Genomic DNA, 17,932 nt, shown 5'->3' with positions numbered 1-17,932 from the left:
CAAACTTCACTGGTTAAGCAGATAAGTATATTGTATAGAGCTGGACACTATATACACCAGAATATTAATACAGTTCGGGCTAAAAAAGTGCAAAAACAGACAATATAATTATAGGGGGAGATTTATCAAACATGGTGTAAAGTGAAACTGGCCCAGTTGCCCCTAGCAACCAATCAGATTCCACTTCTCATTCTTCACAGACTCTTTGGAAAATGAAAGGTGGAATCTGATTGGTTGCTAGGGGCAACTGGGCCAGTTTCACTTTACACCATGTTTGATAAATCTCCCCCTATAATTATATTGTCTGTTTTTGCACTTTTTTAGCCCGAACTGTATTAATATTCTGGTGTATATAGTGTCCAGCTCTATACAATATACTTATCTGCTTAACCAGTGAAGTTTGTTGGCTCTTTTTTCCGCTGTACTTGTGTCTTCCTCTTCTCCTCACATTGAATACATGATTTTCTATATTTGTGATGTATTAATTTAACCCTTTGAGGACCAGGCCCAAAATGACCCAGTGGACCGCGCAAATTTTGATCTTAGTGTTTCCGTTTTTCCCTCCTCCCCTTCTAAGAGCTCCAGCACTCTCAGTTTTCTATCTACAAGCCATGTAAGTGCTTGTTTGTTACAGGAATAGTTGTACTGTGTAATGGCGTCTTTCATTTTACCATAACATGTATGACGGAATCCCAAATATATTATTTATGAAGATATAAATAGGTGAAATCGTAAATAAGAATGCAATATGGTAACGTTTGGGGGGTTCCTGTGTCTACGTAATGCACTATATGGTAACAGCGACATGATACAATTATTCTATAGGTCAGTCTGAACACAACCATATGCGGGTTACACAGATTCTCTAATGTTATATATGTATTTTTTTATGAAATCCTTTTTTTTGGCAATTAAATATTAATAAAATGGGCCTATTGTGACGCTTATAACGGTTTTATTTTTTCACCTACGGGGCTGTATGGGGTGTCATTTTTTCCGCCATGATCTCTAGTTTTTGTTAATACCAGATTTGTGAAGATCGGACGTTTTGATCACTTTTTATTAATTTTTTTAATATATAATGTAACATAAAATCGGTAATCTGCGCACTTTTTCCCCTCTTTTCGTGTACGCCGTTTACCGATCACAATGACGCTTGTTATATTTTAATAGATCGGACAATTACGCACGCTACGGTATATTATATGTTTATCTATTTATTTATTTTTATTTGTTTTATTTATATAATGGGAAAGGGGGGTGATTTAGACTTTTATTGGGGGAGGGGCTTTGGGGTAGTGTAATAGTGTTTTGAACTTTTTTTTTTTTTACACATTTGAAGTCCCTTTGGGGGACTTTTACATACACTACTTGGATTTATACACTGATCATTGCTATGCCATAGGCATAGCATTGATCAGTGTTATCGGCGATCTGCTCATTGAGCCTGCCTGTGCAGGCTCAGTGTAGCAGATCGCCGATTGGACCGCACGGAGGCAGGTGAGAGACCTCCGGCATTCCGTTTCAACGATCGGGACCTCCACAGTCACACTGCGGGGGTCCCGATCGGTAAGTGACAGGGGACTCCCCCTGTCACTTACACTTAAATGCCGCGGTCGCGCCGCGATTGCAGCGTTTAAGGGGTTAATGACACGCGGCAGCACGATCACTGCAGCGTGTCATTACCGGTGAGGTCCCGGCTGCTATTTGCAGCCGGCCCCCACCTGCTATGAAGCGCGCTCCGCTCCGGAGCACGCTTCATAGCGGGAGAAACACCCAGGACGTAAGGTTACGTCCAGGGTCGTCTAGGGGTTAATAAAATTATATATTTTTTTGCTAAAGAAGTTTGATGTGTCTGTTTACATAGAAAGATTATCTGAGAAAGATTTGAAGCCAAAGCCAGGAATGGATATGAAAAAAAGAGAAATCTCAAGCTTTCCTTTAAGACCTGATCTCTGTTTACAGTCTGTTCCTGCCTTTGGCTTCAAATCTTTGGCAGATAATCTTTCTGTGTAATCTAACCCTAGGTGGGGGGGATGACTGTGTGATCATTGTGTGTGTCAGGTTCCTATAAGGTGTCAGGACGTGGCGGTCTATTTCTCCATGGAGGAGTGGGAGTATGTAGAAGGACACAAGGATCAGTACAAGGATGTGATGCTGGAGGATCAGCAGCCCCTCCCATCAGCAGGTAATAGACAGGACTATATACACACCTCCTCTCTGTATTATCTGGATGGAAAGAATGAATTCAGTCTCTGTATGTGTTCCCTCCAGTCAGATCCAGTAAGAGAACAGCACCAGAGAGATGTCCCCGTCCTCTTCTTCCACAGGATCAGGATCAGGTAGATGGAGATGTTCCCTATGATCTGTACATCCCACCTGACTTCTCCTACTGTCTGATGACTTCTACAATATTTCTCTCATATCTTATGTATCAGGGGGAAGATCTAATTGAGATCAATGCTGCAGATATGACAATAAAAGAAGAAGAGACGGATGACAGCAGTAATAAGCAGTATAAAGAGGACAATCTTATGGCAATAGATCTGAACTATATGAATGGCACAGACATAAGGACAAAAAAAGAAGAAGAGACAGATGACAGCAGTGATGAGCAGTATAAGGAGGACATAACTACAGGGAAAGATTTGAAGTCTATTAATGATACAGAGATTATGGTAAAAGAAGAAGAGACAGATGACAGCAGTGATGAGCAGTATAAGGAGGACACAACTACAAGAATGGATCTGTTCCCTATTAATGATACAGACATAAGGGTAAAAGAAGAGTCAGATGACAGCAGTGATGAGCAGTATAAGGAGGACATCACAACATGGAAGGATCTGAACTGTATTAACACTATACACATTATTAAAGACGAGACAGAATATGGCAGTGATGAGCAGTATAAGGAGGAAATTACAGGGAAGGATCCAAATTATATAAATGTTACAGATATGATGATGAAAGAAGAAGAGGAGACAGATGACAGCAGTGATGAGCAGTATAAGGAGGACATCACTACAGGTAACCGTCCAGGTGAGTTGTGACCACTAAATGCAGAGAACAGTCACACATTCTCCTCAGTCACCGGCTGTAACATGGGGTCTCTATAAAGAACGGACATAATATCAGTATAGATAGACACAACTAGTAATACATTGGTCAAGTAGGAGCAAGAGGCCAGATCAAGCTGAGGAGAGAGAAGTGACAGAGGTACAGAAGTGAGAGGTGGAAATATAGTAAGGGTGTGAAGGAGGAAACAGATCAAGGGAGAGGACAAAATAGGTGGGTACAGAGAGGGTCACGGCAGAAACTACTGGTATGGAGGTAGGAGGGTTACTGACCTGTCCAGCAGTGAAGGGGGAGAATGTTGGTGGAGTGAATGGCATGGCTGCTCCGGTTGCTATATATGACGCTTGGGCCGGGTCACGTGATGACGCGCATGCCGGAACCCGGCACTTGCGCGACGTCATATTCGGGGAGGAGAGTGCCATAGTCTTACTACCAACGCTAGTATCCTGGTTGAAGAACCTGTTTACCACAGAGCACCTACCCTAGTGGGAAGAGGTGTGCAGCATTGATCTACAGAGTAACTATTTATAGTGACCATCTTGTCGTCTATGTACTTGTACTATGTATGATCATGTTATCCACTCTGCAGATACAGCAACCAGGATCGGCCTATCGTTTATACATTCTACAAAATCAGTATTGGGGCAGTCTGTGCGGGAACTACATGCTGGTGCTGTGTATACACGCTCAGTTACATGTTACCTGCATGAACTATATGAACATACGGCCACTAGGGCTCTATTACACGGAGTGATAATCTGCAGATTCACCTGATTATCGTTCCATGTAATAAAGACAACAAGCAGCCGAGGAACCGATCATTGTCTGATCGCTGTCTTTCTAACATGTTATCGGTATGTAGGGGGTCAGTAGTCCTATATTTTTTATTTGAGAAGAGTTTCCATTACTTTTACTACTAAGGACGTCCTCTCCAGCTTCTAGATTTTTCTCCCTGACACTTCCTGGGAACAGATCTGATCATTCTTATTATGTTACATAAAAAAGAGTAACTTTCCATGTCTGCATTATGTTTAAGCTTCTATTACTGGGAAATAAGAGAAATGGTGTTTTCTCCTTTGCAGATGATTCTACCAGGAGCTCAGGGGGACATCAGATCTCCTCAGAGGATCATATCACACAAGATACATATGAGGAGCCGTCCACTATCCCAGATACACCCTCAGCCCCTCACAGCAAAGATCTCTCATCTCATCCTGTTATACAAGTCCCATCTTTTTCATGTTCAGAATGTGGGAAATGTTTTCCAAAGAAATCAGATCTTAATGAACATCAAAAAATTCACACAGGAGAGAAGCCATTTGTATGTGCAGAATGTGGGAAATGTTTTAAAAGCAAAAGAGATCTTAACAAACATCTAAAAATTCACAGAGGAGAGAAGCCATTTGTATGTTCAGAATGTGGGAAATGTTTTACACAGAAATCAAATCTTGATAAACATCAAAAAAGTCACACAGATGAAAAGCCATTTTTATGTTCAGAATGTGGGAAATACTTTAAACACAAATCAAATCTTCTTTGCCATAAAAAAATTCATGGGGCAGGGAAGCCGTTTTCATGTTCAGAATGCGAGAAATGTTTTGCTTTGAAAAGTAGTCTTATCTCCCATCAAAAATATCATACAGGGGAAAAGACATTTTCATGTTCAGAATGTGAGAAAAGTTTTTTCTTTAAAGCAAATCTTATTTCCCATCAAAAAATTCATACAGGGGAGAAGCCATTTTCATGTTTAGAATGTGGGAAATGTTTTTCACAAAAATCAGATCTTAGGAGACATCAAGAAACTCACCCAGGGGCGAAGCCATTTGCATGTTCAGAATGTGAGAAATGTTTTATTAGGAAATCAAAGCTTCTTGAACATCAAAAAAGCCACACAGGAGAGAAGCAATTTTTATGTTCCGAATGTGGGAAATGTTTTACACAGAAATCAAGTCTTCTTTGCCATTTAACAGTTCACTTGGCAGAGAAGCCATTTTCATGTTCAGAATGCGAGAAACGTTTTGCTTTGAAAAAAAATCTTATTTCCCATCAAAAAATTCATACAGGGGAAAAGCCATTTTCATGTTCAGAATGTGGGAAATGTTTCAAACACAAATCAAGTCTTACTGACCATCAAAAAATTCACACAGGGGAGAAGCCGTTTTCATGTTCAGAATGTGGGAAATGTTTTTCACAGAAATCAAGTCTTACATACCATCAAAAAATTCACACAGGGGAGAAGCCATTTTCATGTTCAGAATGTGGGAAGTGTTTTTCTCAGAAAGCAAAACTTGTTGAACATCATAAAATTCACACAGGGGAGAAGCCATTTTCATGTTCAGAATGTGGAAAATGTTTTATTCTCAAATCAAATCTTGTTGAACATCAAAGAACTCACACAGGGGAGAAGCCATTTTCATGCTTAGAATGTGGGAAATGTTTTGCTCATAGATCAAGTCTTTATAATCATCAAAAAACTCACAGAGGGGAGAAGTTATTTTAATGTTCAGAATGCAGTAAATGCTGTAAAAGAAAACCAGAACTTGGTTGCAAGACCTTACCTACAATGGGGCCCGAGTCTCCATATTCCCTGACTTTTCTGCTGACCTCCAGAAGACAAGGGCCACATTCCCTGTGGTGAAGCGCCGACTTAAGGAACTTGACATTCCGTATTCTATGGCATATCCTGCACGCCTCAGAGTTGTGGATGGTGACAGATCTGTCTTCTCTACAGCACAGGAGGCGGATGAGTGGATTCGCTGTAGACGGCCCTGTTCGTGATTCTGCTTACCGAGTCGCCATCTTTTGTCTCCCTTAGCAGTATAGAGAAACATGCTGCCTGGACTGTGTCATTTGGATGCTGGGGCGCTACTCTCAGGGATACATACCAGTCACTGATTATACCTGACTATACCAATTGCATATTCATGTTTGACCACTAGATGGTACTATTCTCCTGTTTTAGTTATTCTTCCTACAGTCTCATAGTATTCATACTAAAATATTGGCTAACCGCCTTAAAAGGGGTAGTGCGGCGTTTAACATTTATTCACTAAATAACACACATTGCAAAGTTATACAACTTTGTAATGTGTGTTATTTAAGTGAATGGCCCCCTTCCCCGTTTTCCCCCCACTCCGGAAGTGTAATGCATTATACTTAGTCAATTGCTGTCGACCCCGGCCGCCATCTTGGGTCGACGACGTCCCCTTCGGGAGGCCGGCTCGAGCGCTCCAGCCGGCCCCTCTCTGCTGCGTCATCTGCTGCTCAGCCGCCATTGGGGTCGATAGCAATTGAGTAAGTATACTGCACAACACTTCTGGGGTGGGGGGAACTAGGGAAAGGGGCATTCACTTTAATAACACACATTACAAAGTTGTATAACTTTGTAATGTATGTTATTTAGTGAATAAATGTTAAGCGCCATACTACCCATTTAACAAAGTGATTCTTGAAATTATTAACTCCGATCAGGCCGGATCAATGGGATCCTGTCTCCGTATTTCCGCCTAGCCTGTGGAACTAGGCAGAGCTGCCCTATTTCTCACCTATTGTTTGCCATTGCAATTGAACCCTTGGCCTTATGCATCTGTCAAGATCGGGTAGGCCTGTATGCGGACGATCTCATACTATTCATGTCCCAACCGAGCACTGCCCTCCCATTACCTATCACCATTATTGAACAGTTTGGAGATTACTCTGGGCTTCGTATCAATTGGGGAAAGTCTGCTTTTATGCCCCTAAATCCTGTGTGTTGGGATCCTTAGTCAGCTGGCTTGAAGGTAGTCTCCCAATTTAGGCTATGTTCACACTACGTAAAACAACGGCCGTAGTCCTCGCCGCAAAACCACGGCCATTGTTTTGAGGTTCCCTATTATGAATGCAATGTAACTACGGCCGTTAAATGCACACTACGTATCAGATACCGGCCGTTGTTTATACGTCCCTGTGAAAAGTGAACATGTCAATTATTTCGGTCGCAAAAGTCCGGCCGTTGTTTTACATGGTGTGAACATAGCCTTAAAGAGGATGTATCACCAGGTACAGCCTCTTTAATCTGACACAGGGATAGAACATCATGGGCAAGCCGGTGCCGCGGTCCGTTTTCCGATTCTGGCCCGCCCCCAGTGGGAGGGAATTCCCTTCCCTGTATGACACGGCTCCATTCATTCTAATGGAGCTGCGTCATACAGAGAAGGGAATTCCATCCCATTGGGGGCGGGCCGGCCTGCAGTGCTTGAGCACCGGCCCGGGACCCGTGCATAGAACGGCACTGTTCTATCGGTGGGTCAGATTAAAGAGGATGTACCTGGTGGTACATCATCTTTAAGCACCTAGGAATCATTGTGTGTAGAGATTACTTAGACGATACACATTGTAACGTATATAACGTTAGCCTATACTAGGGATAAATTTAAAACGTGAGCGACCCTTCCCTTAGCAGTACGCGGCGCATAAATTTAGTAAAAATAGTCCTATTACCCAAGTGCCTGTATATCCTAGAACACACCGCCTCTCCTATTCCAATGTCTTTTTTTCAAACAGCTCAATGCCATGCTTCCCTTGTTTGTCTGGGGTAACAGCATATCTAAGGTAAAATTGTCTGTACTACAAGGACCTAAAGCTTCGGGAGTAATGTCCATTTTTATCTATATTACTTATCTGGTCACCTCGGTATCTGAAAGTGTGGGTGCAGGCGGGCGTCCTGCCTAATAGAGAACATCACCTGGCATCCTATCTAGGGTTGAGACGATTGTGGCCTGTTTTAAACCTGCGCGTAACTGGCTCCCCCTTCATAGACTAGCCTCTCATGTATGGTCAGCTGCTAAACGAATACTACAGATCACAGACATCATGCTAGATATGCCATTGTGGTTTGATCCATCCCTGTCACATTTGGGCCCCACATTAGATCCACCTTTTTAGAACATGTGATTATTTTTATTTTTCCATCAATGTTATTCGACGCCAATCCGACTGCATAAAATGGGTAAATAACCATCCCCTGAATGTCATAGGTGTAGACACCCCTGTTCGGATTTCCGCCACATGATATGGGATTGCCCTTCTATAGGGGTGAAGTGGTTAACCTACCTAACGGGATACTACAGCGCCCGATTGTGGTGGAAGCTTATGGTCCTTTTACACGGAGCGATAATTCATTGATTTAATTGATCGTTTAACGATTTTGAGGCAACAATTTTGTTTTTATAACGATCAGTATTTAGACCAAGAGAAACAAATCGTTTAGATGTTTGAAAAAATCGTTTTAAGATCGCTTAAGCCCATCTCACACACAGGGTGATTCTGTGAAAGACTATTTGCACAAAGCGATCTGCGAATTTTCAGTGAACGACCAACGATTATTTGAGAACATGTTGAAAGAACAAGATAAACGATTTCTCGCTCATCGTTTGATCGTTTACACGAGCCGATTATCACTCAATTGCGATCGTTATCGCGAAAATTTCGAACGATAATCGCTCTGTGTAAAAGGACCATAAGAGTTATCTGTTAGGAATTCTGGATGAGAAGGTTTGGACCCACCACCAACTCATCTTTATACGTGAAGCCATGTTTCTAGCCAGAAAAGCAATAGCCCTTAGATGGATGGATCGTAGACTTCCTACTATTGGGGAGTGGAAAGCTTTGGTTAATACTACTATTTCATTTGAATATTTGGTATACAAACGTAGGGGTTGTCCATAAAATTTTGACAAAGTGTGGGGACAGGGGTCGGCATTCATCCACTAACTATTCCGCTAACAGATACATGCGTCTGAGGGACTCCCTCACCTCTTCTATATCCTAAAGTATCACCCTCTAATCCTCTGATCAGGAATACTGCCACTTACATATTACTGATATCTACTGATAATTACATAGTTATATGATGACCAGCGGATTCCGCTGCAGGCCCTATTTGTTTGTGCGAACTCTCTTCATTTTGTTATGTTCTGACTATTTGTGTCTTGAATTTCTATTCTCACACGTTGTTTATTAGGCATCGTTGGAATGGATATAAGATATTGACCATTCCAAGCACTGCGTATGCGCTGTGTAACTCTACAAATGACTCACAGGTTTTTTTTTTTGGTTTTTTTTTAGTAACCTTCTGTTTATTATGACGATGCCTCATGACTCTTAATAAAACGAGCTTAAAAGAAAAGAAAACCAGAACTTGTTAAACATCGTCATCAACCAGAACTCACATGGGCGATGTCGAATTCTTGTGGAAATTTTGAAATTATAGCACAAGTTTTGTTAAACCTCAGAGGGTGCACACAGGGGAGAAGTCATTTTCATGCCCAGAATGACCCACACAATTCCTTATGTTTTGCGACGCCAATTATACTTTGTACCTTGCTTGCATATATGCGATTATTTATTTTTTTTATCACTTTTTATTACAATTTTTCTGGATTTTATGTGACCAAAAATCAGCAATTTTGCACATTGATGGAGTTTTGCGCCTATGCTGTTTACTGTGTGAGATCAGGAATGTGATAATTTAATAGTTTGGGTGATTCAAACAGTTTCCCCGCTTCCAGCATGATATTGATATATCATGCCATGTGGGAAAATAGTTCAGGACAAGCATTCACCGTTCCTGTCGTCCGTGTTTCTCGGACAGAAGATGGAACGTGTAAATGCAGCTAAAATAGTTGCTGTTTGAAGATAGAGTTCCTACATAACATAGAGAGAGAGCCTATATAACCTAAGAGAGCCTACATTAAAGCTGAGCTGCCTCAAGGGTGCTTAACAGAGGCTCTCTAACCGTCTCTACTGGGCCCCTCATTTATGCAGGGCCAAGAGACCTAGACCTGCAGATCTCTAGACAGTCCACAGAGAGTCTGTGGATGTAGAAATGGCAGCCAACATGGTTGAAGATACTTCCTCTTGTTCCAGGGGAACGACTGCCACTACAGGAAAGGGTGAGAAGGTGTGTCCCGGCTTTGGGGTTGGATATAAAGCAAAATCTGATATGGTGTGTCCCACTGTGGCGCTGCCCCTGAAGCAGAAGATGAAATGGTGTGTCCCAACTTTTTCACTACCCCTCAAGCAAAAGTTGAGATGGTGTCTGCCCACTTGGGAACTACCACTAGATAAGTTGAGATGGTGTCTGTCGAATACCACTAGAGGAGATGATGAGATGGTGTCTGTCTTGCTATATGCAGCTCGGGACCGCGGCTATTAGCAGACACGGTCCGATCGCTGTGCCCACTAATTAAGCATTTAGATGCTGCTGTCAAAATTGACAGCTGCATCTAAATGCTTGCTGTCCGCCATCGTTGGTGGTGTAGTGGGGAAATTGCCCCCCGCGACATGATCACAGAGGAGCGATCCCCGCATCTTATCCGGGCCGAGGTCTGAGCCGTAATGTCGCTGATCCGGACTCGGTAATCTATTGCTCACGGCTGCAGCAGACGAACCGACCTAATTGACCTATGCAATATATCTATTCTCAATGAGAATAGGTACTCCACACTGAGTTGCAATTAAAGTAATTTTTATTTGCATAGGTGGTAAAGCAGATACAAAATAATGTTTCGGTCTATACGACCCTTATCAGACTCCTCATGAATTGGATATAAACAGTGAGGAGTCCTGGTAGAACAGCTTGTGGAACAGCTTCAGTGCTAGGAGTGAAAGTCTTGGTATAGGCACAGACTGATAGATCCTGGTATCAGTAGGAGAGCTGTGCTGGCTGTCAGCGTGATGGCGGCAGGAGCCGTGTCTGTACTGGGAGATCAGAGCAGCCTTGCCTGTAATGAGAGATCAGAGCAGTAATACTAGAAGTCCCCCAGTGTAAAATTTTGTTAATAAAAAATCCCCTCCCCTAAACGTTTTTATTATTTTCCCAATTTTATAAATTATAAATGAAAAAAAACAAACATATTTGGTATCGCTGTGTGCGTATTCGCCTGAACTATTAAATTATCATATTCCTGATCTTGCTTGGTAAACGGCATAAGCGCCAAAAAATTCCAAAGTGCAAAATTGCGCATTTTTTTGTCGCATCAAATCTAGAAAAATTGTAATAAAAAGCGATCAAAAAGTCGCATATATGTCGCTTATATGCACGAGGAGGAAAAAACGAAAGCGCAAAAATGAAAATTGGCCTGGTCTTCTAAGGGTTAAAGAAAACCAAGCTGATTTCTTCCTTGTCCTCATATTGTGTGTGTGGTATTACAATTCAGCTCGATTCAGATCAATGGGACTGAGTTGCAATACCGCACTCAGACTGAAGACAAGAGAGGCGCTGTTTGTGGAAGAAAATATCGTTGTTTATTCTAATCTTAGATAACCCTTTTAACCATCACTGATACCATATATCCACGCTAATGTGTTGTTCTAATATAGGATGATAGTCATCATTATCATCATCATCGTCAATACTATTCTAGCAGATCTCTTATTTTTATAGAGTTTCATGACGGCTCCCAATGCCATAGATGAAAATAATATCTGTTTATATACAGTAATATGACCATTACCGATGCCATACATACAAATATAATATTATATATAATAATAATAATATAACTACAGAGAATCATAGAAAACCTTGCTGCATACTAATACTTACTGCTTTCAGTTGAACGTGAATTTTGGCTCTATAATTTATTTTTTTTTAGAGGCTCCCGAATAGCACCGTCTGCCATTACCCATGCAGAATCCATGTGTATATATACACCTTCCGCCTACAGTAAAAATTTTCCTCCTGCATGTGTTATTCATTGGGATGAATAATACCAGAGTCCTAGATAAGTTCTCTTTGTTTTATTAGGATCACTATTGTTTCCTTTTCATGTGGGGATCCCAGTAACAAATACAATATCTGGTTAGTACATAATACAATGCTGTATTGTATAGGGGAAATGAATTGGACTTAGGACAGCAGATAAGAGGAGTACACCTGCGCTGCCCTTGCTATATAGTGCTGAATCTCTGTGGAGTGACATTGTTTTGTCTATACATTTTAGCATATTTAAATCAATTATTTTTTGAAAAAAATGTAAACACTATTGTGGCTGGGCAATTTTTTTTTGCTTGTTTTCTTTTTTTTTTTGGTATGCAGTATAAGTGACTTAAAGCGACTTTGTACTTACTTTGTGACACCCCCCCCCCCCCCCCAACTACTTATACCTTCTTTTAGCTGGTGGGAAGTTCTTTTTGCTGGTATGTTTATCCATGCTGGTGTCGCGTTCCAGAGGCGGAAATTCATACTTTATTCGGGCTGTAGCCATGCCAAAGAGGCGAGGCCTAGAGCGATCGTGCCCTAGGCCAGCGCCGCCTGTGTGGTATGGTTGTCCGTCTCCCCCTGCCTCCCGATCTGCCCTCTGTCCAGCCACACAGTATTAGCAGTCATTGCGCATGCGCCGCCCCTGACCCCCCCCGGCGCCGCTGCAATGACGTAGCCTGTAGTTTGTGACGCGCCCGGCCTTTCCCCACCTCTCCTGCCTGTCCCCCCCCCCCTGCATACCATTGTGCCACCCGCTCCCTGAATCAACTGGTCCTCTTCTCCGCACATGTGCCATTGTGCTCCATTGCGTTACGATCCCGCGCATGCGCAGGACCAGCTGATTCAGCATTGTGAGGACACACCAGAGAGGTGACGCGGACCCGCCTACGTCATTGCAGCGGTGGGAGGGTCAGGAGGAGGCACATGCGCAATGACTGCTAATACTGTGCAGCCAGACAGAGGGCAGATCGGGAGGCAGGGGGAGACGGACAACCACACCACACAGGCGGCGCTGGCCAAGGGCACGATTGCTCTTTGCCACGACTATCGCCCGAATAAAGTATGAATTTCGGCCTCTGGAAAGCGACACCAGCATGGATAAACATACCAGCAAAAAGAACTTCCCATCAGCTAAAAGAAGGTATAAGTAGTTGGGGGTGTCACAAAGTGGGTACAGAGTCGCTTTAACTTTATTCTGGGTTTCATTATAATTACTGCAAAATCTAATTTATATTTTCTTATGTTTTTCTACTTTTTTTAGAATAAAGTTGCATACAACTTTTTAGTAACATTTTATTGCGTTTTGTTTAGAAACCAAATGAAGGTGGGGAAAAAAGGCAATTAAAGAGGATGTACCATCAGGTACATCCTCTTTAATCTGACCCGTGGATAGAACGGCGCCGCCACGGGCAAGCCGGTGTCGCGGTCCGATTTCCCGTGTACGGCGCCTTTCTATGCACGAGTACTGGCCTGGAGCTGAAGCACAAGAGCCGGGATGGCCCGCCCCCAGTGGGCGGAACCCCCCGCCCCTGTATGACGCGGCTCCATTGATTCTAACGGAGCCGCGTCATACAGGGGCCCGCCTCCTGTGCTTCAGCTCCAGCCCGGTACCCGTGCATGGAATGGCGCTGTACTATCCACGGGTCAGATTAAAGAGGATGTAAATGATGGTATATCCTCTTTAAGGCATTGTTTTGATTTTATTACTTTTTTGTGGGTCAGAGTACTGTGCTGCAGACCCCGCTATGCAGGCCATGCCCCTCCCCCACTCACGCTCCCACCCAATACCAGAAGCTCTTAAACCAAAGTAATGCTCTTAAACCAAGTCACAATTTTGAAAAACTGTGAGCTCTTCTTGCAAAACGCTCTTAAACCAAGTTACTCTTAAACCAAGGTACCACTATATTTTCTAACATTCTCAATGACACTCGGTCCTGCTTTTGGTGTTGCTGTGGCCATTTTGTCTCAAAACATCACTGCACTGGGAGTGACGGCCCCCTGTTGAGGCTGGGCGGTGAGGTAGGAGTGTCTTTACCTCTCCTGCTACATATTCATTGCGCCCTGTGCACATCCACACATGAACCCCCCTCCCCCTGCTGAGATCAAGATCATGTGTGCCACCCAACTTAAAGAGGATGTACCTTTAAGGACAGTACGCCTATGGGGCGGGAGGCAGTGCGGTGGGGGAGCGGTACACGAGGGCCGTCCCGGGATGGTGGGACATTACTGTCCCGCCGGACCCGGGCGGTTGGGGAGTCTGGCCAGGAGTCCGGCCAGCTGGTCTCTGCGGTCTGGGTTCCGCCAGTTAAGGACCCCTGCCATAGAGGATATGTTAGGCTGCGCTATAAAAAAACATAGTAACATTATGTAAAAAGAGAGAAACTGCAGCTGCTGCACTGGTCACTGACAATGAAACTTACACTTTTTCCGTTGCACAGTAAGGCTAAGTTCACACACAGTATTTTTGCTCAGTATTTGGGTCCTCATATTGCAACCAAAACCAGGAGTAGATTGCAAACACAGAAAGGCTCTGTTCTCACACTGTTGAAATTGAGTGGATGGCCACCATTTAATAGGAAATAATTGGCGTTTTTTTAAAACATCGGCCGTTGTTATGAAATAACGGCCATTATTTGTCATAAAATGACGGCCATCCACTCAATTTCAACAGTGTGTGAACATAGGGGGAGATTGATCAAACATGGTGTAACGTGAAACTGGCTCAGTTGCCCCTAGCAACCAATCAGATTTCACCTTTCATTCCTCACAAACTCGTTGGAAAATGAAAGGTGGAATCTGATTGGTTGCTAGGGGCAACTGGGCCAGTTTCATGTTACACCATGTTTGATCAATCTCCCCCATAGTCTTTCTGTGTTTTCAATCCACTCCTGGATTTGGTTGCAATATGAGGACCACAATACTGGGCAAAAATACTGTGTGTGAACATAGCCTGACAGTGCGAGCAAACTACTGTGGTTGCAGGAGATAAAGGGAGGGCATTCCTTGGGAGGTGCAGACTTTACCCTTCACAATTAGAATATAGGAAGGCACTTTGGGGGAGGCGTGGACTCCAGCACAGGTGGAGGTATACATGGGAAGGGAATAGGCAGTCTGGCCGGCCCCCACAAAGGAAAACACAGCTGGGGGGAATGATGGGCTTTGGAGTATTGCCCAGCATCCACCTGCCTCACCAACAAGGAAGTAAGGACGTTTGCCTCTTGTTAAAGGGGTTATCCAGCGCTACAAAAACATGACCACTTACTTCCTGAGACAACACGGCTTTTGTCTCCAATTCAGGTGTAATTTGCAATTAAGCATAGCTCCCAACTGTCCCGGATCTGGCGGGACAGTCCCATTTTTGGGGTGCTGTCCCGGAACGGCACCCAGTGTCCCGCATTTTATTGGGTGTAAAAGATAAACAACAAAGCAGTAACTCACCTGTCCCCCGATCCCAGCAGCTCCTCTCCCGGCAGAACGCGCACTCCTGTCATCCTCCGGCGCAGGCAGCTAGAATTCATGATAGAGGCTGCAGGACACATCCGGCGCAGTCAGTGTCTGTATAGCCCGCTGCCCGCGCTTTGTTGTTTTTCTGGTGGGGCCACACTATATGGGGGCATTGGATACTATGTGGGGCACTATATGGGGGCATTGGATACTATGTGGGCACTATATGGAGGGACTGGATACTATATGGGGGTATTGGATACTATGTGGGCACTATATGGGGGGATTGGATACTATGTGGGGCATTGGATACTATGTGGGGCACTATATGAGGGAGAATACAACGTTATCTTATTATATTTGGGGCTCACCTAGCCTCCATACTGTTTATCATACTGAATAATATGTTGGTTGAGGACGCATTCCGGATATGCGACTATCCAAACCAATCATTTTAAAATTTGTAGCTTGGTGATGGGTACACTATTATTGGTGTTTCTTAATCATTATTAATAAAAGTTACGTTTTAGGCACTATCCCCTTTTTTTCGTTGATTAATGCACTATATGAGGCATTGGATACTATGTGGGGCACTATATGGAGGGATTGGATACTATGTGGGCACTATATGGGGGCAATGGATACTATGCGGGGTATATATGGAGGGATTGGATACTATATGGGGTATTGAATACTATGTGGGGCACTATATGGGGCATTGGATACTATGTGGGGCATATATGGGGGCATTGGATACTATGTGGGCACTATATGGAGGGATTGGATACTATATGGGGTATTGGATACTATGTGGGGCACTATATGGGGCATTGGATACTATGTGGGGCATATATGGGGACATTGGATACTATATGGGGGCATTGGATACTATGTGGGGCACTATATGGGGGCATTGGATACTATGTGGGGCATATATGGGGGCATTGGATACTATGTGGGCACTATATGGGGGCATTGGATACTATGTGGGCACTATATGGGGGCATTGGATACTATGTGGGGCATATATGGGGCATTGGATACTATGTGGGCACTATATGGGGGCATGAGTAGCTATATGAAGGACCTACTTATAGCGATGTACGAACATGGCGCTAATTGTTTAACATATATGAACTTGAGGACATAGGCAACTGTGTAATTTACGCTTTGAGGCTGGGTTCACACTACATATATTTCAGGCAGTATTTAGTCCTCTTGTCAGGTCCTCATAGCAACCAAAACCAGGAGTGGATTGAAAACACAGAAAGGCTCTGTTCACACAATGTTGAAACTGAGTGGATGGCCGTCATATAATGGTAAATAACGGCCATTATTTCAATACAACAGCCGTTGTTTTAAAATAACAGCAAATATTTGCCATTAAATGGCGGCCATCCACTCAATTTCAACATTGTGTGAACAGATCCTTTCTGTGTTTTCAATCCACTCCTGGTTTTGGTTGCTATACAGCCTCAAATATACAGCCTCAAATATACGTAGTGTGAACCCAGCCTGAATCTGATAATCAGTAGGCGTGTCCGTAGACCGAAATGTTCGCTTCTACTGTATGTGCGTTATTTGTTCGGGAATGTTCAGCGAACACAATCATTTTTTTTTTTTATGATCAGGATCTGAACATCGGGATGTTCGCTCATTACTACTACTTATACTAGCTCCAGTTTGTGCAAAAGTCAGGAACCTACCAGGAGCCACTCCATTCTAGTCAGTTCAGGAGGGAGACTGGCTACTAGTAGGTTCATGACTTCTACATTGACTGGGGATCGTAAAAGTAGGTCCTCCCCACCAGGTGTTTCCTCTCCTCTGAGATGGCATATATTCTAGCGTGTTTACTACTGAGATGTCTAGAGCACAGGTGTCAGACGGGAGGAGAGGACTGGTGTGTGGGGTCTGTATACAGGGGAGAGGACTGGTGTGTGGGGTCTGTATACAGGGGGAGGACTGGTGTGTGGGGTCTGTATACAGGGGAGAGGACTGGTGTGTGTGGGGTCTGTATACAGGGGGAGAGGACTGGTGTGTGGGGTCTGTATACAGGAGAGAGGACTGGTGTGTGGGGTCTGTATACAGGAGAGAGGACTGGTGTGTGTGGTCTGTATACAGGGGGAGAGGACTGGTGTGTGGGGTCTGTATACAGGAGAGAGGACTGGTTTTTGTGGGGTCTGTATACAGGGGGAGAGGACTGGTATGTGGGGTCTGTATACAGGGGAGAGGACTGATGTGTGGGGTCTGTATACAGGGGGAGAGGACTGGTGTGGGGTCTGTATACAGAGGGAGAGGACTGGTGTGTGGGGTCTGTATACAGGGGGAGAGGACTGGTGTGTGGGGGGTCTGTATACAGGGGGAGAGGACTGGTGTGTGGTCTGTATACAGGGGGAGAGGACTGGTGTGTGGGGGGTCTGTATACAGGGGGAGAGGACTGGTGTGTGGGGGGTCTGTATACAGGGGGAGAGGACTGGTGTGTGGGGGGTCTGTATACAGGGGGAGAGGACTGGTGTGTGGGGGGTCTGTATACAGGTGGAGAGGACTGGTGTGTGGGGTCTGTATACAGGGGGAGAGGACTGGTGTGTGTGGTCTGTATACAGGGGAGAGGACTGGTGTGTGGGGTCTGTATACAGGGGGAGAGGACTGGTGTGTGGGGGGTCTGTATAC

General features: G+C 44.0%; 1 pseudogene; it reads left to right on the top strand.

Annotated features, from left to right (window-relative positions):
• The window catches only part of LOC138786597 (zinc finger protein 208-like), a 646,972-nt pseudogene that overhangs the window by 590,568 nt on the left and 38,472 nt on the right, over positions 1 to 17,932 (top strand).

Source organism: Dendropsophus ebraccatus, chromosome 3 (genome assembly GCF_027789765.1).
Source record: "Dendropsophus ebraccatus isolate aDenEbr1 chromosome 3, aDenEbr1.pat, whole genome shotgun sequence".
In the NCBI taxonomy this organism is placed as follows: Eukaryota; Metazoa; Chordata; class Amphibia; order Anura; family Hylidae; genus Dendropsophus; species Dendropsophus ebraccatus.
The sequence above is the reverse complement of the archived record's forward strand: the minus strand, read 5'-3'. Positions and strand labels throughout refer to the sequence as shown.